Source organism: Varroa jacobsoni, unplaced genomic scaffold, assembly GCF_002532875.2.
Source record: "Varroa jacobsoni isolate VJ856 unplaced genomic scaffold, vjacob_1.0 scaffold_218, whole genome shotgun sequence".
Classification (NCBI taxonomy): Eukaryota; Metazoa; Arthropoda; class Arachnida; order Mesostigmata; family Varroidae; genus Varroa; species Varroa jacobsoni.
The window spans coordinates 120,949-146,348 of NW_019213120.1; the positions used below are offsets into that span (position 1 = coordinate 120,949).

Below are 25,400 nucleotides of genomic sequence, written 5' to 3' on the forward strand. Positions count from 1 at the left end.
TCGTTTATACTTACGCGGTCTAATTACAACTGTGACGATAATAATCACCTTAAACATTTCTCCGTTAGGCCGCATTTTATGTTTATTACATTCGTTTTATAAGGACATGATCTCCCCTTACAAACAAGCATCACGAAATAAGTTAAACCATTGGGCCATTCAGGTCTACTTTTGACTAGCTTTTTCTAATGCCGCATCAACTTTCAGCTTCAAAGACGACAAATGCAAATATGTATTTGAATATCTGGGCGTTGTCGTCTGCCTGTCTGTTCAAAACCCGATGCTCCAGTCATGAATTTCGACTGCCTAGTCGTTTTGCTGGCCGACAGAGTGCCATCCGGCAACGCAGGCTAGATCTCAGTATAATGACGGTACAATTTGCCTCTAAGTGGCCACGCCATGCTGTCACTGTAATAATGTTCGTCCTTGCAGCATATCATTCGCCTCTTGTGGGCTCCTGCCTGACTGATTGGGGGATTCGCTTGCGTGATACGACGTCGCTTTCGCGTCATGATCATGTGACGTAGAGAGACAGCCAAGCATACAGGAAAAGTGGTGACTACGTAACGGTGCTGACGCCCTAGCTAGTAACCTCGTTGTCTATGGGGTTTATAATGAGGGAGATTCAGAAACAGGCGGACATGTGCTGCTGGTTGACGAGTCGCGCTAGAAGCAACAGAAGTCATAAACTATATGACAGCGGGCCTACGACATCTAATGAGCAAGATCCAGTGTTAGTCCCGTATGCTGCTCTACGACGTCAAGTCCCGAATCAGCGTCAAATAGAGACCGAGACAGGGCTTTTAAGCCACCCGAGCGAAATAGAACGAAAGGCTGGACACGACCTAAAGCTACGTCCACCCCGTTACAGAGTTCAGAGGTTGAAAAAGGATGAAGCTAAGGTGATATGTTAGATATCTGTGTACACGAAAGCAGCGGCGAACGTAGACTCGTGGGAGCTTCAATGGAACGGGACAGTGGCCGGCAAGAAAACAACCAGGGCGCTGTATAAATCTCCGCTCCCTTTTCATGCAGTGATTACAGTAACTGAGACGGTATCAACAGTGATGGCATGATGAAAGGATGACATAGCGAAAACTAGCTAGTACGATGACGACGCCAAATCAATAACAACGGCTAAGGGGCCACAGCGGAGGCACTAGTGGTGTGGCAAAATAGGCCCAATTTAAAAAGTCAGCCATCCAGCCGGCTACCCGCTTTCGTGTAGTGAGTTGCAGAAATAGTATATAGTCATAATAATAATAATAATAAAACCATCAACATCACCGTGTGCTCAACAATGTGCCAGTATAGAAATACCATTATTTTTAGCTTTCCCGTGTAGTACAATAATACATGCGTATGGTTTTATATAATGCGTGATGGGCAGGCAATTATCTTAACCTTTCTTTATTTAGAAATAGCCAATTTCTCTTGTTTTATATATATAATAATGAATAGGACTATTCCTAAACAAAGATGCGCTACGCTAATTGCTTACCCAAGTGAACACCTGATTCCAAGTTACTATATAATTAACTGAACCCCTTGCGGAAGCATAGGTTTCACAAGGATGGAAAAACATATGGCGTCTCATCTCTGATCAGTAATTCGCTAATTTCCGTATCGTGTCTGAGTCGTAAACTGCATTTATTTTGATTACTACAGATGGATTAGTTATTCCTATCATGACCTCTATCACACTGTCATTTTTCGCGTTATTCATTATGTTTGTAAGTGGGGTACGCTCATTCGCAATATATCCTTTTGCCCTCTGAAATGCAATTAGTCTAGAAAATTTTACCAAAGCTATACAGCCAATAAGGAAGGATTACATCATAGCTGTGATAACATTTTAGCCTGAAACGTAAGGCATTTCTTCAAGCATACTTGGAGCAGGAAATCCTTTGGCCTAATGGCGCCGCTCGCGCACCGCCGTCCGTACAAATGCCCTGCTTTTCCTTCTCTGAAACGAATGTCAGAATTACACACCCTTTCTATGACTCAAAAGTTGCTATTTAGATCTGTATTTTTATTTGTAGACGACAGCTGGCAAATGCGAGACAAAGCGGAACGCAAGCTAGATCCTCAGTCCCGCTAATACTTCTATTGCGAGGTGAAAAGCCGGCGGTACTTGAAGGTGCCGAACTACGGACGATAATGCCGGACTTTTATTTCCTATTGATTAGTACCAAAAAATATACGCCTGGTCGACATTACTGTCGTTGTTATAGACCCTGCAGAGCGTCTCGCACCGTCTTTTTTGGCAAGTAAGGTGATGGCGGAATCGCGAAAACATATCAATACGACGACCGGTCATACTTCAGCTACCTTGAATTATTAACGAACGGATTTGTAGCCAGGAATCCATGCCGTAATTACACAGGACAGAGGAAAACCTCTGAGAGCGAAACACCTTGAAGGTTGAGACAACTACACCGATACGCTGCGGTTGGTAAAACTGCTCTGAGTCAAGTGGTAAGCATGTGCTGCTCGTAATCATCTTATGGATTATTACATTAAGACTCGAATTCAGAATCCTCTTACTCATAACGCGCAACTGACGTATACCTACATCTATACTTTTACTTTTACATTACATTTATACTAAAAATCGTATAAAAACAAAAAACTCCGTTACTCATACACCGTACGAGGATACATACACGAGATGTACATAAAGTTTCGGTTTTCGGCATAAATTATGTAAAATATAGTTATCTGCCTTACTATATCAATATTATAAAGCACCTAATAAACTTTTTATGTTTATTCGTTTTTGGCCGTCCACTTCAACGACGAAGTAACTCACTGCTTCAGTTCTTTACTTATCAACCAGTCTTTGTCTTGTCTACCTTTTGCTCTGAGCAAACTTACGGTCGAAAGACACTGAAATACACGACTGGAAAAAATTTTATGTTTAAAATTGGGAAAAAAGCAGACTTAGCGGTATCGGATCAATTGAAACCGACCTTTGCTTCTATATATGTATCCATATATACAATATAATGAGCAAGAAACCTATCTTCTTTTACCGACTGCCCAAGTCAGCAGCTTATTAATGCTTACAGTAAAACGCGAGGCCTCTACAATAATGCCGCAACCGTGGCCGCCCCTCACTGACATGGATGGACTGGAAAAAAGGCTAAGTGCGTCTAAGTCTTACGGCGCTAGGGTATTCTTCCCGCACAGGGTTGCCCCGTCCTCTGAATCCTTTCTCCATCAAGTAGTACACTATCAGAGGAGCTTTATCTTTTGTGTATGCCGCATCACGCACTGCCCCTGTGATTTAACGTACGTCCGTTGTTGTGGCCTGACTGTAGAAAGAATAAGGAGATTTACGCGATGCGGACGCAATGAGCCATTAAGGACCCGGCGAAAAGCAATCTTTTAACGTTTCTGAGGGCCTGACAAAAAAGCCTATCCTGGCAATTTACCCTTCAAAAATCGACCCTTATTTACTCGCTGTTTATGCTACTGTCTTTTAGATATGCCATATCAGATGCGGCCGACTCTCGTGTTCGTTTACTTAACATGGGTATAATGATTTATTTGATACACACACGCATATATATATATATATATATGTATAAAAGGTTCTAACATAAAAAAAAAGACAGTCATTGCTTTGAGTTCCGCCACAATACATACATATTGCACACCTTGTTGCGAATAAAGTTATATATAACTTATATATAGAAATATATATATTTCTATGGTAATGAAAATAAACTGTGAGCTTCGCACGTCTTATTACGTTAGATTATATAGTCAGAATATAACTGATTGGAGCGGCGGATATCGGACAGTAGAAGAACACGTTATTTAGGTTACGCTCCACCTGCTATATATATAAGCTAGGCACAACAATATTTGGCTGCTTGATGCATCTAACCATTGTTGCTTTAATAATGCCTCTTTATTTTTCATATATTAATTTTTTTTAGGCACTTTTACTTATAAAACACCTCCCAAAACATCCTTCTTCAAATAGTGAGATAATCTCATTTATTTCGTTATCGAATGGCCTAAGCCGGCCTTTTCCTTATGAGCAGCACAATATTTGGCCGTGTCGGCAGCATATCTCATTCAAATATTTCAAAAATAAGAACTACCAATGACAGACAATATATTTTTTCTAACTAAGTTTAACCAGAATTATGTTAAAGTAACCAGATAGTTTGCACGGTCTAGAAGGTGGTTATTATCCGATACATAGTAATCGTAGCCTGCACGCCAGATCGCTAACTATCTAACCGACAAGTCGCTGGCTCGCTGTAACAGGGTGAAATTATATCGTTCTGTGAAAAATCGACGCGGGGACGAGGCGAAAGCCTGTGATAACCTAGGTTATGTCATACCGTGCGAAATTGGATCGTCACCTAGCAAACAGTAGAAAACATTAATATAGCCGGGGATGTCCGACTGACTATGATGAACACGGGGTGGCTTAGCTCAGATTTATGATCACCTCACAACGGCTAAACTTCCACTCTTTAAAGGAACTTTCTAAGGAAACTATCAGAGAGGTTTTGAAGCTTGCCTTGGCCCAAAAAAAGGTTGGCAAAAATAGCATAGCCATTTATAGTCACGAAAATGCTGGCTTAAGAGACTGCTCGTGCTTCAGCCATCTTGTTAATGACTGGCTGGAAAGGACACAACCTGAAGGCATATTTCAAAACACCTAGGCAAAACGATGTTGTGTCAGTAGCGTTCCCCTTGATAAGTCATATTTACAGCATACATGACAGTTATTCAAATCGTTGGTAACAATATTCCGCAGTTTTTGAAAGCTGTATACCAATATGAGAAAGCAGTTTATTTGAAAGGGGCAGAAGTATATGGTAAAACGAACTGAGAGGAAGCTCAGACAGACCTGACAGCGCGTGGGGTTCAATGGATGAAGCACCCCCTGGCCAAGAATAGTAACCCGGCTCCGCCGCTGGAGAAGTGGGTGCTGTCGCGGCAATAGCAGAACATGCATGCCTTTAGTTATACGTATACCATACGCTGGATGGTGCTGGAACGCTATGTCGCCTAATGGTGCACTGTAATTCTGGAGCGCAACTCGAAGCCAGGTCAGCACTTAAGCATTTCGCTGTATTTGTCTGGCAGAAGCTATCCGATCCCAATAGTTGTTATGGGTTCAGCCAGAGCAAACACGAGCCAAGGTTTTGCCATCTGCACACGATTCAGATAAAATCTTAGGTAGGAAGAGCGGCCCGACTAGATAGCAAAAAAAAGAGCTCTGAACGTGTGGGGCAAAGTCGGCCATTAAGAGGTTGTTGTCTGGAAAAAGAGAAGGGGTAATGAAATTGGTAGCTGCGGCTATGAAAAGAATAAAAAGACTAAGGAGGTCATCCAGCATCGTGACGGGAAAAGGGCCTTTATCGTATCCCTTGCCACTAGTTAAGGCATCTGTATACGTAGGCACACACTGGCGTACCGAACGAACGCATTGTGAGGTAGGGGAAAGGACGAGAAGGTCTTCAGAGTTGTGCTAGTGATCGTGATGGCCGTCGAGTCCTTCCACTGATAATTATCTAACAGATACGGCTTATTGCACCTTCTTTCCACCATTCGTCCATTCGCTAGCTAAATAACTCGTGTTTTCGTTGGGAAGAGATTAATGGAGTACTGTAAAAAAACCGATATTATAGTAATGGTACATACTATCCAGCTGCGCAGGTAGAGTACATACAATCCGCCAGAGTGGATAGCGCCGCGTGATTAAAGTGATATAAATATCTCCCGGTTATACATCAAAGAAAAAAATGCACGTACGCTTCTTTCTATGATTTATGCCGTATATGGCATTGTCTATTCAATCACAATCACATTATTTAGAGGACGCTTGTAACAAAGTATACATCTACGTACTTGTGTATATATATCTGTAGTTCTGCACAGCCACAGAAAAAAGAAGATAGAAGATAACCAAACGTCATTGTGAGGCTTGCAGGTACCTCTTCTACACGTACACAATCGATAGTGCGTAATAAACATGCTAAACACTATTTCAACTGTCAAAGATTTTTTAAACGGGTAGTTTTCTTACTGCAATCGTCTACTGTCCATCTTGTTTTACGTCTTCTGTAAAATTTTGCTTTTTTCATTTTGTTGTATAGTTGCAATCGGGTCAGCCTTTCAAAGTTATCGACCCGATTCATCTATTACCGTATTAGATGAACGTCGACACTGTTAATACGTTGTGGCCCGAACGTTAAGCTGTTACGCGACGGCCGCTGTTTTAGTTCACAGCAGTCTACTGCCGCTGTTCACCCGACGCACTGCTATGTTCATTTAGAGCTACCTCCAAGTTGTGCCATCTGATTAGGGACAACCATCAACTGGCAGTGAGATACCTTAAGCAAAATGCCGACTAGGAGGCGACGCCGCTTTTACTTCAGCGACACAGAAGTAGATAAATGTGAGGTTAAACACAGGGGCAAAGCGGAACGGTAGGCAGACATTGTTGCGGTATCCACACCAATTTCGCAAACCAAAATCGTCCCGATTTTAGTTTTTCAAAAACACGTCAGCTAGAGTAAATAAAGCATGCTCCACAGGTAAAACCTGTCGAGTGATAAAGCGAAATTATAACAGTGATCCATCAAATAGCGTATATTTTGCAGTGAACACCTATTGTTCGTTAAAAAATTCGTTATGGTATAAGGTAGACCTTTTTCAGTTGATGCCAGACTGAAAAAACTATACCTGTAGATACTTTATCTAATACTGATATCTGTACGTGTCGTTTGCCTATCACAATCCGTCTAGCACATAACTATCTATTGGAATATGTATTAGTAATTCACTCTTAGGTAAAGCTAATGAAACACTAATAGTTCCTCTTTGCCAAACGGACGGGTGTATAAACGATTGTACGATACAACGAATAGATAAACAGGAACCGAATACATCTCAAGGCATCCAACGTCTGGTATCAGCAGAAAACCCTGCTGCTGCGCCAGACGCGGTAGCGGTAAAAGTGTACGGCAGTGATTTTTGTGATTTGCCTTCGTTCTCGTTTTTAACGAGAGGTGGTATAAAGGTGTCTTGAAAACTGGAAGAAAATTGAACATTTCAGAACACAGATTTCGAAGAAGTGGGCTTACCTGAAAGCTACAAGCAGACATCTCTAAAAAACAGTGGGCGCAATTCTTCAGCGAAGATATAATATTATATACAAACGAATTAGCGTTGTCGGAACACGGGCACCATTCGCTAATGGAGTCGGTAATGCGCTCTGGCGGAAGGATCTTCCAGAGAGCGTCTTCACCTGAATTAAATCAAGGCACTGTACTCTATCATTGATATTACACCGTATAGACGTCACGTTATTATTTCATTACGTTATTCATTTACGTTTACTTTTTACGTTTGAAATTAGCAGAGCTTTGTACGTTGCATGTGTCTAAGAATCGTAACGCGAAATTTCTCCATAGATACACCTCAGATGCCATATAGCCATTTAGTGGTTCGTTTTCGCCGTACTTGTCGTAATGGAGCTCGACAGAAAAGGGACAATACGATAATTTTATGTCATTTTTAATAACGTTTCGTCTGTTTTTTAGCTTTTTACTATAGATTTGTCTGGCGTGTGTTTTCTTCTCCTTGATTCACATCTGTGAGATCGCTATCGGCTTTAAATTCAATAGATCTGCAAATTGAGCTATGTTAGATTATCTCGATGGACACCTACCGCTTAGGACGCTGCGCTATACTTGTATCACGAGCTCACTTCACCTCGATGTATTTCGAAAACACATGTTCGGTATTGGCCTATATTGCGCTTCGTCCACATAAGCATCGGGTTGTATTCATTGAACGCAGGCTTACGTAAAGCAGTTAGTAGTTTACGTACTAGAACGAGCTGTTATTGCAGTAAACTTTGAAGATGTCTTCCTGAACGAATAGTGTCCTTTTACTGTCAAATATGCTGATTTTTTCATATAATAGGAACGCTTCATACTTAATAGACGCCAGCTGAGATCAGAGTAATTTTCTCGGTCAGGTAATGTACTTGTTGCATTGCCATATATAACATATTCTATTTGTCGAACAAAGGGCATCCGTCATATATGACCTGAATATTTTAGTACATCTTATTACGCGCGCTACGTAAAGTATAGCTTGACAGGCGCACTTTTCGCCGGACTGAGAATTATTAAATAGTCAATTCAATTAACGTGAAGCATATAACCTATACCTCTTGCAACCAGAAAAAAAAACACTACAATTTCAAGTAAAATACGAATAGCTCCTTGTCAGCAAAGGAAATTACCCTTTGTCTTACTATACTACTACTACCAGATAAATAAATACTAGTAAAACAAAATGGAGAAGCGCTCAGAAGAAGCCCCGCAGTTTGTCTACTTGTGTGGCACTTTCAAACGCGTCTTGTGAACAGCAAGCCATGACGTACGCTGCTATCAGCGTCACCAGTTCTCTCGGTGTGTCTAAGTTAACGTATGTTGCACTTACCACCAGGAGAAGTAAAGCTTCCAACCTTTCAGGGTGTCCGGAATATAATGAGGATAGATTTCTACTAACTGTTTATCGTAGCGGGATTGTCGTTATCCATTATTCTTCTTTAACAACAAAATTACAAACTCAGATTCAGGTATTTCGGGATGTGCGCGAAGACAACTACTATTCATTAACAGAGCCCTACGAAGATTATGAATGTCCTTGGTTTTCCGAACGCAGCGGTTTACGTTGTTGATAATCTCCATCGGTGTTCGAGTAATTTGAGGATAATGCAAAGGAGAGGGACTATAATAGAACTTAGATAGAAAAGGCTTCATATTTGTCCAAATGAACAATAGCACTATTTCTAATAATGTAGGAATTTTTAATCACTGTTTCAAAGAAACGGGTACCTACTTTTCGTTTAGTCATTCAGACAAAGCCAGTGAAAAATTAATATTTTTATTCAGATGCAGCCGCAACATCAATTCTGCCTAAATTTATCTCAGACACTCCATATAACGGAGGGCAGCGGCCAGCAAAATCTGTCAACATTCCAACAGCGAATCTCAACGATTTTCAACGAGCGAGCAGAATTTGTCGAGCGTCAAGGGCATACAGATCATTTGTTTCCCTCAGAAGGAACTGAAGTCAGCAAAAGCAAATGAAGGTAGTCCGAAGTTAAGTTTATTTACGTTTTATGCGAATGAACAATTGTTTTCAAACGCTGAACGGCTCGTCCCAAAACGGATACAGAAGTGTCTAACTTTCGAACAGGAGTATCCCAACGTCAAGACCGTAAGAGATTTTACAAACTAAGGGTAGTTCCTAATAATCACCTAACTCCATCGTAAAATACTCAAGTAGAACCTCTAATATGTTAGCATCTTCAAAAGAAAATCAAAGCATAGAAAAGAAACAATTTTCGTTTCTAAATGTTTTTTCTTTTTTTGGAATTTTCAATTCAAATTGACTTGATGCCTTATAGTACTGGCTGCAAATCTGGTTCGTCACCTGCGAATACAGATACCATGCTTCATTTTATTAGGTAATAGGTTTCAGTAGAAGGTTTAATCACTGAAGATGGCTACATACGGCAATTACTATGCTACTCTATCTACTGCACCTTTTTATATGTGCCTCTTGCCGCGTTTACTTTGAATTTGCACTGCTCGAACTCGCGGACGATAATTACAGATGGTCACTATTTCCTTGGACATAGTCCTTGAAAAAACGGCACTTTTTTTTAGCAATATCAGCATCTTTTTTTAGCAGCGATGCTTCGCTACAGGTTTAGACATGGCCAGACCTATTAAATGAAATGCGAATATTCCCGTCTTCGGTCCAGTTAATGATTTTTACCTATGACGATTATTATAAAAGCAGTGAAAGTGCCTATGATATAATGGCTTGCTCCGTACATGAAAAAGACTGTGGCAAACACAAAATAACATTATAGTCAGCGCTTCTAAGTAACAGAGATGTATACCGCCAATGTGATTTTGAATTGTCTTCTGATGCGGGTCGAGGCCCGCTTTTCTCTAGCCCGATTTTCGTCTGCTAGAACGGTACGGTACGTCACATTGGGATTACAAATAGATCTGTTAAAGAGAACCCCGTGTATTTGATGGGTCGAGATATAGAAACGACCTTTTCATGTTCATTTTTTTTTCTAATTTCGTAATTTCCAATTGCAGCTATAAACACAGATATTGTTTTATACGAGAAAAAATCAAGCGTTTCTAGACGCCTATAGGTGAGTCAGGAAATCTAGTTAGCAGACCATTTTCGCGTAGTACATATTGTGTAGCGTGAAGCGTACGACACAAAATAATCGATCAACTTATCAAAGTGTAAATTAGACGAAAGCTTTGAGACTACGAGAAAGACGGCATCTGCCTACTGAGTTGGGTAGTTTCGTCGTGAAGGTTCGGCGCTGAACGCATCAATGACTATCCCTAGAACCGTGAATCCATGCCAACGTAACTTGCAAGTAGAGACAACTTCCCGAGTCGAAAGACGCCGACGGCGCGGACAACTAAACGCGTCAGCGGGCTCTCTTCCGTCGAAATCAATTTTGCAATCGTGCTGCGTGGCTCGAATGGTCTAGAAAACAACGTACCACCGAGGTTACTGCCACCGAGGCTCGTTCCTCAACTGAGCTCATGGTACAGGGGACAATTTCCTTGGCTTTTACACTTTGCTAATATAATGTTCTTGAAATGGACAGAATATAGAAGCCCGATAAATTCTTTGATATCTCTGTCACAAACCTTGCAAAGGGGATTCGTTATCCAACCATACGCATGCACGCAGTCTCAAAGTGGAATGCGTCGCTAAGATTGGCAGACAAATCGACATCAGCTGTATGTATCAGGCGTTACTGTTGCATACCGCAACTCTCATACCAGCGGATCTGACCATTTCAGGTCAACGATGAGAGCGAAAGTAGTACCTAGCAGAATACTACTGAATCAGATTTATTTACCAAGATCAATATTACCAAAGGTAACAAATTATGCTTTAAACAAGGTCCATCATCTTGGATCTCGTCTAACTCCGCCATGCATGAAGTGTAGAAAGTGCATAAGGAACTATTGCCAGTCGCTGTCATAGAACTATGTTAGATGCTAGGCTCTATGCCGGCTTCCCAAATGTACCCCAATACCCTGCCATCGTGCTCTAAAATCTATTGGCAATTAACCCTATTTACCTAAGACCTTTTTGCTTCCATACTGAACTATGTGCTTGACAATAGTCTGCTAAATGAAACTGGCATTAATTTTGCTAGAATTAATTGTCGCATGGTCCGTATAGTTATAAAATGGCCGCTCGCCACAGATGGCCACTTTCGCAATCGTCATATGGCCACACTCTTTTCGTTATGCTATTTGCTTAAGTTTTTGGACAGAAGCAGCCCAACGATTACCATACTTGCAGTGTTATCAGCGCTCCACAAGGTCACTAGCACGCTCCGATCGGTGGTAACGACAGCTGTGGCGTGGATAGTCGTAATTGTAGTCGAAGCCGTTTGCACAGCGTACGCGGACGCTTGCTAATGCTAGAACGCAACTCGTTCATGGTTAGGTAGGCGGTCCGGTAGTGAGTTATCCGGCTCAAGCGAGTACTCGTTAGAAACGTATGGCGACGATGGTGATTCTAATAACATCAGCCATTGCCACAGCCACCGAAGCCGTCTGCCTCGTCGGTGCAGTAGTTGCCATTGGCGCCGATTCATAACGACAGCCTGTGCATGCTCCGTAGCACCTATTTGCCAATCCACTCATTCTGTCGTAGTGCAGCTCGCTCACTGCATTGGCTGATGACGATATTGGGCATTTTGGGCGACGAAACAGTCGTCATGGGGCTGGTCCTTGCCGTTACCATCGTGTTCATTATCGTTGCCGTTGCTCTGATGGTAGCCAACGAATTCATTGAAAAAAATAGCTTGCCGATGTCTGGAATATCGACCCGTTTTTTGTCTTAGACACCGTATTGTGTTATTCGTAATGTTAGACGTAACGATTGCGGAGATGGGCGTGTAAACCTTTCTAGACTGCAGGACACCAGATGACGAGGCAAACGACTAGAACTTCAGCTCACAGTTGCCCCTAAATACTATCAATTATAACAATAACACACGTAAGCTCATAATGAGCTTAGCGCATGCCTGTAGTACAATATACACAGCGTTTGGAGACTAGAGGACGATTTTTAAAGGGCGAGATATGATAGAATTAAGTAAACAAAGCGTTTCCTTTAACGGGACTATAGAAAGCGACATTGATTTTACTGTCGAAAGTGGAAACTCCTAAAAAGATCGCTTAACGGATACCACCATGGAGAATATGTGACTCTGCGCGAACTACTGCATTGATTGAGAACCATATCTGTGTAAAGGACAGGCAGACTCTTTCCTTTAGCACTTGTATAAACAAAACTTTTTATTTGTCTCTAGAAAAGAACGAAAGCTTGCAGGGCAAGGCTATTACAATGGGCACGCCATGGGCTTTTTACTTACCTGTTCGTTTTATGACAGGCATCTAACCTATGCACTTCAAAGGCCTATTAGAGTAAAGGGCTCATCACAAATGATCCGAAGGAACCAAGCGGAAAAAAGGATTGTGTCTATATACCAACTACTTATTCTCTTACGCGAATTTTTGTAGGGAATCAGACTATTTCTATTCCCAGATTTGAGCTTTGAACAATTCTGCCTTTAGATTTCTCTGGATGTCCCGCAACCCAAGCCATGCTCAAATAGGTATGCACGGTAGTCTTAAATAGCACTGAAAATCCGACTACGAGCAAGGTATTGGAAACCTAACTGGAAACTGACTGCTTTCTGAACTCCATAACGATACTTGATTAGTGTTGAAAATAACATTACGTTAGTACAGCTCAATAAATTACGTTTGTTTTAGCTTAAATCTTCTATCAGCGCATGTCTTTCTTCCATAAAACAGCAGCAATCACGCAGACACACATCACATTTTTATAAATTTCAACTTTTTACGGAAGCCGTAAGCCGTTGATCGAGAATTGACTTTTCCAAATAAGCAGCTGTTTATTGTTTGTATTCTTACCTTAACACTCAGCCAGTATTACCGGGCATGCTGTGTTTACGCAGCATTTATGGGTTTCCCTTGCGGCTGTGCTCTTTTAAATTCGGTGCCTGGCTAAGCTCGCTTGTATGATGCAACACCTCCCATCTGGCCATTTCCCTGGCGGCCCACGCCGTCGCCATGACCCTTTAGCGACCCCAGCGCCCTTGCACTTCGGTCTACCGTTGTGGTATGCGTCCGGCGCCTTCGCTTCGTAGAATTCTCGCAGTCCGAATTTGGCCGTTTACAGCCGTTTGTTTCCGTTACACACACGTCTGGTTTCCGTAATCGGTCAAGCTTTCATTGGCCTACACTAGTCTTTCGCGGCTGAGCCCTCCCTTTGGTCGCTTGGTTGAATGCCGGTGAGCACTCGGATCACAAAATAACGCCACTACTGTTACTAACAGTTGTCACGATGGTAACCTATTTCCTGCGGCAATTTGGCTCCCGACAGGTCTTTTTCTTGCGACTATCCGACCGAGGACTGATGTGCTACCGGCCTGGTCGTCGAACAACTTGTCGGTTCTGAGGCCTCACTATTTCATTGTGTACATTCTGACCTTGCGAAGAAGAGTATATATATACGGGCATGTAAACTTGAATGAACTTTCTTTCATCAATCACTGGCCAGTCAGCGATAGAAATAGCAAAAATGAGAAACTACACAGACGTATCTCAAACTGACTGTTGCTGACGAGCAAATATTTGATTCGTAAAGTCTGATACATCGTATGAGTGCCAGGTTAATGATTTTTTCCTGGCGTCGCCACTGAACTTACATTTTTGGGCGCTAAGAAACTTGAGCCCAACATATACTGGGCCAAGTACGGCGAATATTTTTCGATTAGTCTTGGTGCTTGTTTTACTAACACAACGAGCGGTTGGCCTGGGCCGCCGACTTTCCTTCAATTACGGCATTTAATCAACTTATCTTAGCTCGCCAAGTTCTGCCCGTTAGAACGACTGATGTTCGCGCTCATCTGCTGAACTCATCCTTCTTTTCCCTTCATCTCACATCGGTCTACATCGCTTACGTGCGTTAATGTCGGTGTTTCGGACAAAGCTACTCTGAACTTCTATACCACTCAATAACCGACGCAGGGTAATAATTGAATGCTATTATTAGCGCCATTCGCACTCGCTAAAATCCGCAACCTCCACCGCGAAGGCCTGATATGTGCAAATGGTACTTTTATGGTATACACATGCATAACGTGCACGATAATATAAGTGCATACAAACGCATAGGTTTTGTAATCGACATCACATTTATGATATTATGTCCATGAAAGACAGCATCATCACTTACACGGAAAAGAGGCTGATCGATTACTGAAAAACTGTGGCCTGGTAATTTCGTGTTTCGCTACGATATACATTTTTGTTAAAAAAGAACAGACAACTAGTTATTGCGCCTAGCTGGTCCAGATGTCTACTTCAAGCAGTGTTTTGACTAGCATCTTTGAAAAAATGCTGCAGCTTTAATTTATGACGTATCCAGATTAGGACGTTTCTAATACGGTATATTGGCCAACGTTATTTCTAACTGGCTGCTTTTGGTTTTGGAACGTTCGCATTTCTAGAAGTAGGCCAAAATGTCATTTTTTCTCACTTTAGCTGGCAAATGTACTGCTAATGTAGCCGTATGGTCATACGGTGTCGCAACTATTGCATTGTAATGGACCTTCATGTCAATGTCGATATCGATGACAGTCGACTACCCAGCTTACCGTTTAAAAAGCATAACGGAACTACCACCACGTAATTGTAAAGTTTTCCAGATTACACCTCTTCTTCCTCTTTAGTAGTAAAACCTAAGACATTTTCGATATGTGTGGATAGTACTGAATATCTAAGTCCTCGAAGCCTTGCTAAGGCCCCTTATGCGCTTCTTGGACTATGTTACGCTGCTTATATGCTTATCCACAGCGTTCTATTCATCAGGCGCTGTTCCGGATTGAGTAAACCATTACTGAACATTGTCTCCCACTGTCCGATGAATGCGATTGCGGTCAGAGTGAAGCTACTTTCAGTCAATAGACGTGATCTTCTAATTGTAGGCTTCACTGCTCCAAACCCAGTGCTGTATGGTGAGGATGATATTTCGCAACTAAAAATATCGCATTTTCTGCACAGAACTCCGAACCATCTCACAAAGTTCCCGCGGCTTTTGCCACCATTTCCGCAAGCACCATGATCAGTTGTACACGTCGGGCGTTAATATATTACAGATTGTTTGGAGAATCTAGGCTAAAGACTACTGACCGCCTGACTACATTGCGGGTAGCGCTAACAGAAAATTCTGTGCGTTTGGGGGTCATTTCGGTCTGGCTTCGTCTTTTTTTCGATATCTAGCATATCCAGGCTTGGACCGCCTTCCCGCTATCCCCGTCGCTCCGCTGGGCTTATGATCTCACTCGTTAAAAATACGCAGCCACTTCTCACGTACTACCACACGTACCGATCCGCAGCTCCGGACGAAACCTAGCCGTCAAACTCTTTCTTCTGTCTACCTCGAGTTCTTCTTTCATTCATTGACACAATTTCCTTGCGCTACATTCATCTGATAAGGATCCGACGGCCGGCTCCCGGTCATGGTCACCGACGAGCATGTAACGCACAGCCAACTTCTACTGCTTTTTCTGCCGTTGCTAAGGAACTCGAATGACAGCTACTACTCGACCGCCACTAGCAGCCCTTATAACAGTCGTAGTTCAACTAGAAAACTGGAGGGGCTGCAGTTCGACAAAACAGTTGCACTACTACTACTACTACGGTTCTGTTGATACGGTTAAGGCAGCTTCACAGTGCAGGGCCTGTCCTCTCGTCTACATCCTCTACCCAGTTTAACTTTCTAAAGGATTTCGTTTCCGCTGCACAGTAGCCCGACTTGCGCCCAAGCCCAGTCCCCTCAGGCGGCGGGGGCAACTAACAACCTGCCAAGAAGCATGACCACTATTGGCTAGTTTGGGCAATTGGAGTTTTCCAACTTTTTTTTTTCCAACATCATCCCCTCTCTTGCTCTCTCATATTTCAGGGTCCTCCTCTACAGACTAACATAGCCTTTCAAGTGCCAGCCAGCCGCCGCCTATACACACACAGACCCGCCAAACTATCCTGATGTCGAAAATGGGCATGTCAAACGGTCCAGAATTTGTTTAGCAGCAGTGGCCTATCGTCGCCTACTATGCATAATCAGACACATTCCCGGTGTTCGACTCGCCGTTACAGACCACACACATAGCAGAAAAATAGAGATATTACATACTATTTCATATACACATGTGGACGTGCGTAGAGAGCAGACCAGCAGGATCGTTCATGCGCATGAAACGAGGCAGACAAAAACTTACTGGCACACGGAAGCCGTGGTCTTCACAGTAGTCACTGTCTAACAAAGTCATTCATAACTATAATGTTTGCCATTACTCCCCTCACTAAAAACTCATTATGGATCTGTGTGTATGGGTTTGTCTAGATGGGTGTTTGTACGGGGATATAATCATATTCAACGGCGACTCGAGGGCCTACTGAGGTGCTACGTGTGTAAGCGAAACGTCTATATAAGGCGGCCATGTGCGTCATCAGCGTTACTACTGTTTTATCGCCGTGCCATACAGTATGCAAGACGACTGTTGAGTGCCAGTAGCACCTCGTAGAACAACGAAACGGGCAGGCTTTGCTACTCCGTCGTTTACAGTTGTACTTTGTGCTGTGTACTGCACGAGCGTTCCCTTATTGTCAGCCGGATCGCTCTTGCTCACTTGCTATCCTTCGCCGTATACTGTTTTCCTTTTTCGCCACTTCTATTTTTCCGTGACCCACCTTTACAACAGTTCCCTCCAATCACTCCTCCGTCACTGCGGCCGTCCGGAAGAGGACAAGTCAGAGTCTAGACAACTGTGTCGCAGGGGACGGATACTAATAAGCATAGGATTAGCGGACAAAAGTGAAAAATACTACGAGCGAAAAAAGGAGAACGGAGAGACCTCGCCCGTGGCGAAACGATGAAGCACTGAACAGCAAAGGACTGCCGGGTCAAAGCCGTCATTGTGCCAACGACCTGCGCCGTTCAGTGCGTTACGAAAGGCTGGATAGTAGAAGGATAGAGAGAGAAAGGAGAACCGCAAGAAAAACGATTTTAGCTAGCTATTTAGTAAACCGAAAAGCAGGAGGATTAGAGAAGAGAAATATGAAAACGCGTTTTAGTCACTGAGGAGTTCCGCTGTTACGTTACTGTGCGATAGCTGGTTTTGCCACTATTAGACAGTGCCAACAGCACAAAATGAAATGCGAAGGAGAAACGAAGACTTCCGCTGCTTAGTTGGGTAGTGTGTGATCAGATGAAGCTCGTAGAGTTGTCGCTATTCGAAGGGTACGCCTATCCAAACTTCTATTCGAAGCCGGAGCAGCGACGACAACAACGCTAGTCGTATCAGCAGCCCCAGCTGCTGCCATGATCACCCGATGGCAGATCACTCGTTCTATTCCAATCAGTTTTGGCTCCTACAATATAGACAGTATATGGGGGAAGGATACAGGAAAGAGGGAGTAACTAGTTCGCAAGAGAACAACTTGTTGGTCAACAAAACAATAAAAGATGTTTGTAGCCGCTCGTGACAGCGGGTCATATCCTATATGGTTGCGTTAAGAAGGGAGAAATGAGTGTGGGCGGCTCTGGGAAAGGTGCTTAATATGGCGATTGTTGTAGCATTGGAATGGTTCGCGAACGCAACGAAGCATGTCCGTGTGCGATATCGGAGTAGAAAAGGGGGGTTAACTGAAACAGTCATGATCGCCGACTGGCGTGGCTATTGGTGTAGGAGATGGAACGTCAGAGTATGGAACGTGATGTTTAGGAGGGATATGCTACACCAAGGAGATCTGAGTAGTTTGGAGGTCTCGCCCCATATCATCTTAAATGATGAACTTAGGACATAGGACATATAGATTTCTACCCAACACTGAGGCTGCTGCGAACCATACGTATGAAGCCCTTCTGAATCTCTTTCATCTGAATCTTTTCAGTTCTTTCCTTCTCACATTTGTAATTAGGAACACTCTTCGTTAAATATATCCGCTGGATATTCCAGACATATACTGCAGCTTTACTTATACCTATGTAAACTATTTGACTTAAGCGAAAGCCGCGATGAAGTATGTCTGCTTCGGCTGCGTTGTAATCTTAATGAGCTTCTTTTGCGAACGAGGTGAATGTCTGACAATGAATTGCCAAGCCAGGTTATGAGGTGTGAGGTACAATCTGTCCCAAATTTGATCAACTCCAGCGAAGATAATGACAGAGAGCATCGGATCATCTTCTAAGGACAGCTAGATCAGGACAGGTGAGGTCTTTTGCTACAGCGAATGGCAAGACTAAGAAAATACTCACATAATTAATTTGTCTTCAAAAGACTTCTCGCTATACTTGAAAGAACTTACGAGTTGAAGCAATGACATATAGATTTAATAAAATGAGCTAGGTATTTTTCAAAGGATTTTCCTAAGGGCTCTTCTATACGTTAGGACATTTTTAGCGCAATGCGGAGTTCTGTTCCTTCACGGATTGCGTAATAGTTTTATACAAAGCAGGACTCCTGGAAAAAAAGAGGTGGGCGTATTGTCAGGCAGCTAATGAGGCAAAGCAACGATATAATTAACTCCCATTACACATATTGTAATGGTTATTATTAGTAATGACCTCGCGATATTTTCACGCTCTGTTTACAACATAAAGACAGTGACTAAACGGTGAGCGAAAGCTATAAATATGTGATTGCAGAAAACTCAATATCTGTCCAGCTAACATCGACAAGGGTTACTCTTTGGTCCTAACTTTTCATTACAAACGCATCGCGGTCCCATCGGCCTATGCCGATGAGATTAACTGCGGGCGAGACCCAGCAGGGCTACTTATTATTACTGTTATTATTATTCTGTTCGAATGCACTGCAAGAACATCGGTAATATTACAGGATTAGATCTTGGCTCAATAAAAAGTACCGCCACACCGTGTGCTAAGATTCGAATGTAAACAAACTGAATCAATATGCCAGCATTGGCGCCGGCGATAGTAGCGACAAAGGCGCCAAACGCGATTTTTCAAAATGTTTTTATTGCTCGTTTGCTACGAGATGAGCGAGTAAGCGATTTTTTGGCCTTGAAATGTTAGCTCGAACTCAACAGAACCGATAATTGAGGAGAACACTTGTAAGAAACTTGAAATCAAACGAGAAATATATATTTTTCTAAATCTGAATACTGCTTACAGACAAATTCCATTGGGCTGACGGGAGTGTAGGAAAAAGAAAATAATAGGTCGAAATTCGTATAGAGAATGAGTTAGCTTGGATAAAGGGCAATCTAATGATTGATCGGTAGACAAATAGGCTCATACCCAGAGGACATGACGGTTGATTAGCTCTCAGTGATGCGGAAGTTGGATGGACGCAAATTTCTTCTGTCCTAGTAATGATCTTTCAACACAGATGTCCCATTTTAATTGAAAACAATCTAGTCAACCTATGGCATATTTTTCATATGCAAATTTTATAGGATTTTTCTTGAGTGAACGTAGACAACTGTAGGGGAAAACCTATTCCGTGTTGAAATATTTCGTCAGGACGACATGATGCCTGCCGGATAAATACGTGTAAACAAACGTACTTGCTTAATACCGTGTTTTTGCCTACGTGATCGTGCATATAGAATAGTTGGTTGTTTTAAAAGGGGAGCAGCACAATGAATTCACAAGGTCTTTGTGAAAATGCTAGAATACTGATTTTCCTTAATCCATGTGGTTAAAGTCTATCTGAATCAACCTGCCAAACGCGTACTAATGCGCGCTTAACCAGGCAGTCGAGACGCACACGGTTACCTTGCTTATTTTTTTTTTCAAGCTTTATATGTATTCATCTGATTGTATGAACCCATACACACCATACTAGAACTTACTTTTACTAATAACGAAAAAGCTAAGAGAAAGATACTCCGTACTTAAAAAACAATTATTGAAGAAGGTTCAAGTAAGAATCTAGAGTTTCTTTAATGAATGATCATAGCAGCAGCAGCAGCAGCTCCGGTCAAGAACGGATTATAATTTAGAATCAAAAAATTAAAGCTTCGAGATTTTGTATTGGATTCGTGTTTGTTTTAAACTTTATAGGAACTATAAGGAGCTACGATTATAGATTACGTTCAAGACCATTAAACGAGCACATCGACAAAATTCGAAACTGTTAATGCGAGAATAACTTGATGTAACTTCAACTTATCTTATTGGCTTCTTTTTTATTTATTATGAGCTTCTGCTTAAAAAGCAAAATCCGATGTCTATAGAAATCGAATATGTCTTCTCGTGTCTTGAACTTCATTCCCTAAGCGTGAGAACCATGCTGCAGTGGAACTTCGTTTCGTACTTAGATATTGAAGGGCGAAAATTCAACTAAAAAAAAAAACTAGACGGTCTTCTGAAATTTCGGAAAAAACACTTCCTGGATTAATGGATTCGGGAAAAGTAGATCCATAGTCATGAGTGCCATTATATGTATGGGAGTAATCTGCGACTTTACTGCCGACATTGTTGTCACTATAATGCACAGCGACCTGGTCTTTTTGGGCTTTTTATTGACGAAGCTCTACAGCGTCTTGACCAGCAACTTACTATGCGCCGGTATTTTATGTTGAGGAACAATAATTAGAAGTGCTTTGTTGAGCGCGAATGTCACGAAGGCGCTGTGTGTTTATCCCGTTAATGAAGATCATCTAACCTGGAGACGATTCAGGAGGAAGTCAGGATTTCTCGAAACTAGTCGAAAACAATCCTTGAAATTTAATTTGCTATTTGACGGCGTCCGTATAGATAGCAACTTGTAAACTGTATTCGAACGCCGATCGAATCTCTCTGCCACTCAACCTCTAGTTCAGTGATCTAATGAAGTGCCAATCTTTGTCCCTGTTCTGCGTCCCTATTTCGGACTTCAGCCTTCGCTCCCCCACGTTTGACCGAGCTAAATAGGACTTCGCTTTATTTTTCTCTTACGTCTTGTGACAATATCTCTGATAATAGATTAAAAAAAAAACAAGAAACCAACAGTCAAATATTGCCTATAGCAACGTTCGTTAGCGATCCTGCTTGACAAAACAAAGACAATATTAACATTTATCTGCTTAATAAGCATTTATATTTTAATAGGAACTGCGAGCCGTGTGAGGATTTTGTACGAATTTATTTGATTGAAAAACACAATAGGCTGACCACGTTCCTATACGTGTCTTATTCCAAGATCAAATTGCGCACGTTGACGTAAAGCTACAGAGGACATACGATGACTGCTTAGCCCGAGACCGCTGCTGTTGGTTTTTGTGGTACTAATAAAGACGTATTGTGTATATATATACCTAATCGATGTTATGTTGCGTAATACAGTTGATTGCAGAACCACACTTCGACATTGTACAGCCAACTTCTTTCGTAGATAATGGGGTCGATTTCAGCGCTTTACCATCTGGCGACGACCTGATTTCGAGCCTAAAAAAATCCTTAGGTAAAAAAGCAAAGGCGAGATTTTTGCTAGATAAATTTTCGTATTCATACATAAAATGGAATAAAGTTACAGTTCTTTATAAAACGTTAACAATACGATTTATTCTTTCCCTGTTCAAATCAAAGCAATTTTTTCTCCTGGATTTTCCCTCACTGCCTTCATATATGTACGTAACTAGTTGTTTCACTCAGTTATTGTGTTACTTGTGCAGACGTCACAGCGCTGCCACTAAATTAAACCTGCCAACACTTTCCAACGATGACTGAGATGACAACAAGAGTAATATCATAAGCTAGTCTGGCATAAGTCGCAGGTTCAGATCCGGACATCCGCGCAATGCGTGTATGGGAAAGAGCTCTGGTGGGTGGATGGATGGATGGATGGATGAAGATAAAGAAATATTTTACCAAGAATTCCGAAGGTACGTATAAAGGCTGTCCGACTATAAGGCCAAGGGCACCCACCCCATGGCTTCTTGGCACAGTAGTAAAGTTGAAACGTCGCCCAGAAACCTATAAGACACTCCAGGCTCTAAATCAATCAAGTATTTATCGACTCACGCAGCCCTGGTTTATTCAAGTTAGTTATATTGTCAAGATAATTACTATAAACAATTATGAATCGAAAGGATTATGATACAAAGCTGTTTTTTTCAGATCGTTCTATATGCCCTCAATGATACACTGCAAAAACCTGACAATGATATACCGAACTTGTTCGCACAGAACAAATAGCAGAGATGTTAAAATGAAAACTTTTCTTCTTGGCCATCTGAATCATTTGCACTGAGAGCATACTATATATATATATAGAGAGAGAGATAGAGATTTAACGTTTTGCGTCCCTAGTAAAAGAAAAGAGACATGCTAATGTCTTTTTCTCTTCTGTCCTCGATGATCCTGTTTTCGATACCTACCACCAAAGTAAACTGATACAAGCGATGTTACATGTGGCATGATGATTTAGGCGTCAACGGGTGGCGTATATTGTTGCAGTATTATCACGATTAGCATATGTTAATTGCGCACAGAAATGCCGGCAAAGTGCGGCAGACGACACCGTCAGCGAGGCTGTAAATAAGCCAGCTCTAGTTTACTTCACTTTTTTAAGTTTTGTCGTTTCTAGTAAGTTATTTTTACATGAAATTGTGTTATGTATGTCATATGACCTGGTGTTTTGAGAAGTAGGATAACGTTAACTGAAGTCCTAGACAGGCGAGAGAGGTTCGTCTTAGTTGAGGCACGCTTCTGAAATTGTAAAGCCGAACCCTTGAACACAGATCTATTTCGAAAACACATCGGTGAAAGTATTTAGGAGATACGAAGTGAAACCTAACTTAGAAGGCATTTTTCAAGTGATATTGAGCTATCACTATACGTTACTTGTAAAAGCTGAATTCTCGGAAGGAAGTGCTAAAGCTTTACGCAACAACTACGAGTACCGGATATAAACTGTCATATCCAAACAGTCATCATATAATAGTGTTCATGGTAAGTGGACCCGACTATTCAAACGTAATATGCAATAATGTATCAAATATTCCGTCAGTATATATATAAATAAGTAAATAAACCATCAATAATTTATAGGTGATCCCTGTTAAAAACAGAACGCTGGGGCAAAATTCTACTGTCGCTCGTCTATCCCAGTTAACAATGACTAGCGTTTTGCATTGGACAATGTTTGAAAGTACGCAAGTCTGACTATAGATTAACCTATCTGATTCAAGTTCCTGTTATCAAAGATGTAAGTTCATCCGTCAGGATCAAACACGTCTCTGGCTGCCCGCCGCGGCAATCCGTCTAAGATGATATAAACGCACACAGAATCTATACGGATCAACACACGCGTATTCACGTGTGTGTTCGAAAATATTCGTTACTAGAAGACCTGTTACCGACGTATGTTTAAACGACAATCTTCAATGGCCTTAAACAGCTGTCAAACCGTTCTGGAAATTATGAATTCTGGAACATTTCATCTTACTCTAATGACACTTCCAGTTTAGTATGCTGCTAAGCGTGTGTTCTGGAAAATATCACATGAATTATTCTATAATATGTTATAATCATCGTGATATCTTGAAGAAGGGTATAGCAAACGAGGATGGCAAAATCATCAGACCCTGATTGTACTTGGTCGTCTTTTAGATTTCATCACGCAGTATTAAGTAGTCCCAGCACTCTCACAACTATTCAGTACTGAAGAACAGCGTTTTACCTTCGGCTCGACGTTTTTTCTTCCTTCACGTTTTGCGTAATAAAACTGTCCGCTTTTTGTCCCACACAAGTGTCGCTTGTCTGGGGCGGAAGTCCGAGCTTCGCGTACGCACCTCGATAGCCGGAGGCTTTAAAGGTCAATATGAGATAGTGTGTCGCTGCGGCTTTTCATGGTCGCATCAACTGCGTACTTACCAATACAGCCCCTAAACTGGATGCTGGGACCACACGGAAGCCAGTACTAGCCAGCGTCAGCTTAAGCCAGAGGACTTATTTCAGATTTCACTGCAACGAACCTGCAAATTCTAAGGTCGACTTACAACTGCTTCTATTGCAATGCTAAGTAGTGAGCGCTATACTTCCCATAGCGAGCCTACGCAATCGCTTCATCCGGCATTGTCCGGCAGCGCCACGGGCACCAAGCAGACACGTTTTTTGGCCAGATGTCGTTCTCATTGGCAGTCTAGAGCAGTCTCTCCAATGCGAGCTCTCCTCTTGCTGAGCCGAGTCTTCTGTCTTCATCAGCCCGATGAGCCCCAGAGTCTGGGAAGTGTGTTAGGTTGGCAAGTACTGAAGCGGACAAAGATAAATGTCAACAGATCCGTAAGTGAGGAGGCGTCATGGGACGACGTACGGATTGCACGACGGTTGGCTCTCAAAGACCGCAGTAGCCCATCATGAACGACTACGAGTACTGACTAAACGAAGTCATGTAGCCTTACATCTGGAGTCTGACTGACCAGTTTTGTTCTCGTCCTCCTCCTCCTCCTCCTCCTCCTCCTCCTCCTCCTCCTCTTTCTCTCTCTCTCTCTCTCTCCCGTCCTTTTTCTCAAACAGTTGATGAAAAGTCGACGAATCAATTTCGGGTCAGTTGTCGTAGCAGCGAGTCTACATACGTCCAGATTGGACATATGGCTGGCCTACGATGATGCGAGGCTTTCTCGTTTAGCTTGGGGTTGTTAACTCTTCTTCGGATTCAGAGTATAACGACATCAGCGCCGCTATGACGTTGATGCCGCCGCTGCTAGGGTGGATACGATCAAAGCACTCTCAAAATTGCAAATTACTGCTAGGTTAGCACTTAGCGAAATGAATTATCTACCTGCTTCGGGCAAATTTTTCAGTAGCTTTTCTGGTTTGATTTTTAGGGAAACGTTCATACAAACGCGTCCTCAAATACGAACGGCCGAGTTACGAATCACTTCAGCACATCGCCTTGGATTTCTCCGTGCTCAATCGATCACATTTTGCTCGATTTATACGATTTGCTCCTGTAATGGTCATACAACATCCGTGACGGTGCAGTAATGACGCGTTTATTCATTAACTTTAAGTAATATAATTTCGAGACTGTGCATAGACACACGGTTCGTTTCGACAACCGAGAAGGGCTGCCAGCTGTTTGAAGTGAAACTTCGCAGAAATGGCACCGGACGTAAAACGAGAGATGTTTTTTCATGTAGATATCCCACAGTAGTGCGGTAGTAACAGTTCTGCCGGAAGTTAAAGTTTGTCAGTACTTATTTGAATAACAGGTGCGTACTCGCCATGCTAGAGAT

At 42.2% G+C, this 25,400-nt stretch overlaps 1 long non-coding RNA gene across 1 annotated transcript; it reads right to left on the reverse strand.

Moving 5' to 3' along the window:
- Positions 1-21,285: 21,285 nt before the first annotated feature.
- Positions 21,286-23,941, reverse strand: LOC147753806 (uncharacterized). Its single transcript, XR_015316046.1, has 2 exons — positions 22,539-23,941; positions 21,286-22,134 (listed from the first exon to the last, which is right to left on the reverse strand). It is a non-coding gene; the product is annotated as an uncharacterized LOC147753806 (long non-coding RNA).
- Positions 23,942-25,400: the final 1,459 nt, after the last annotated feature.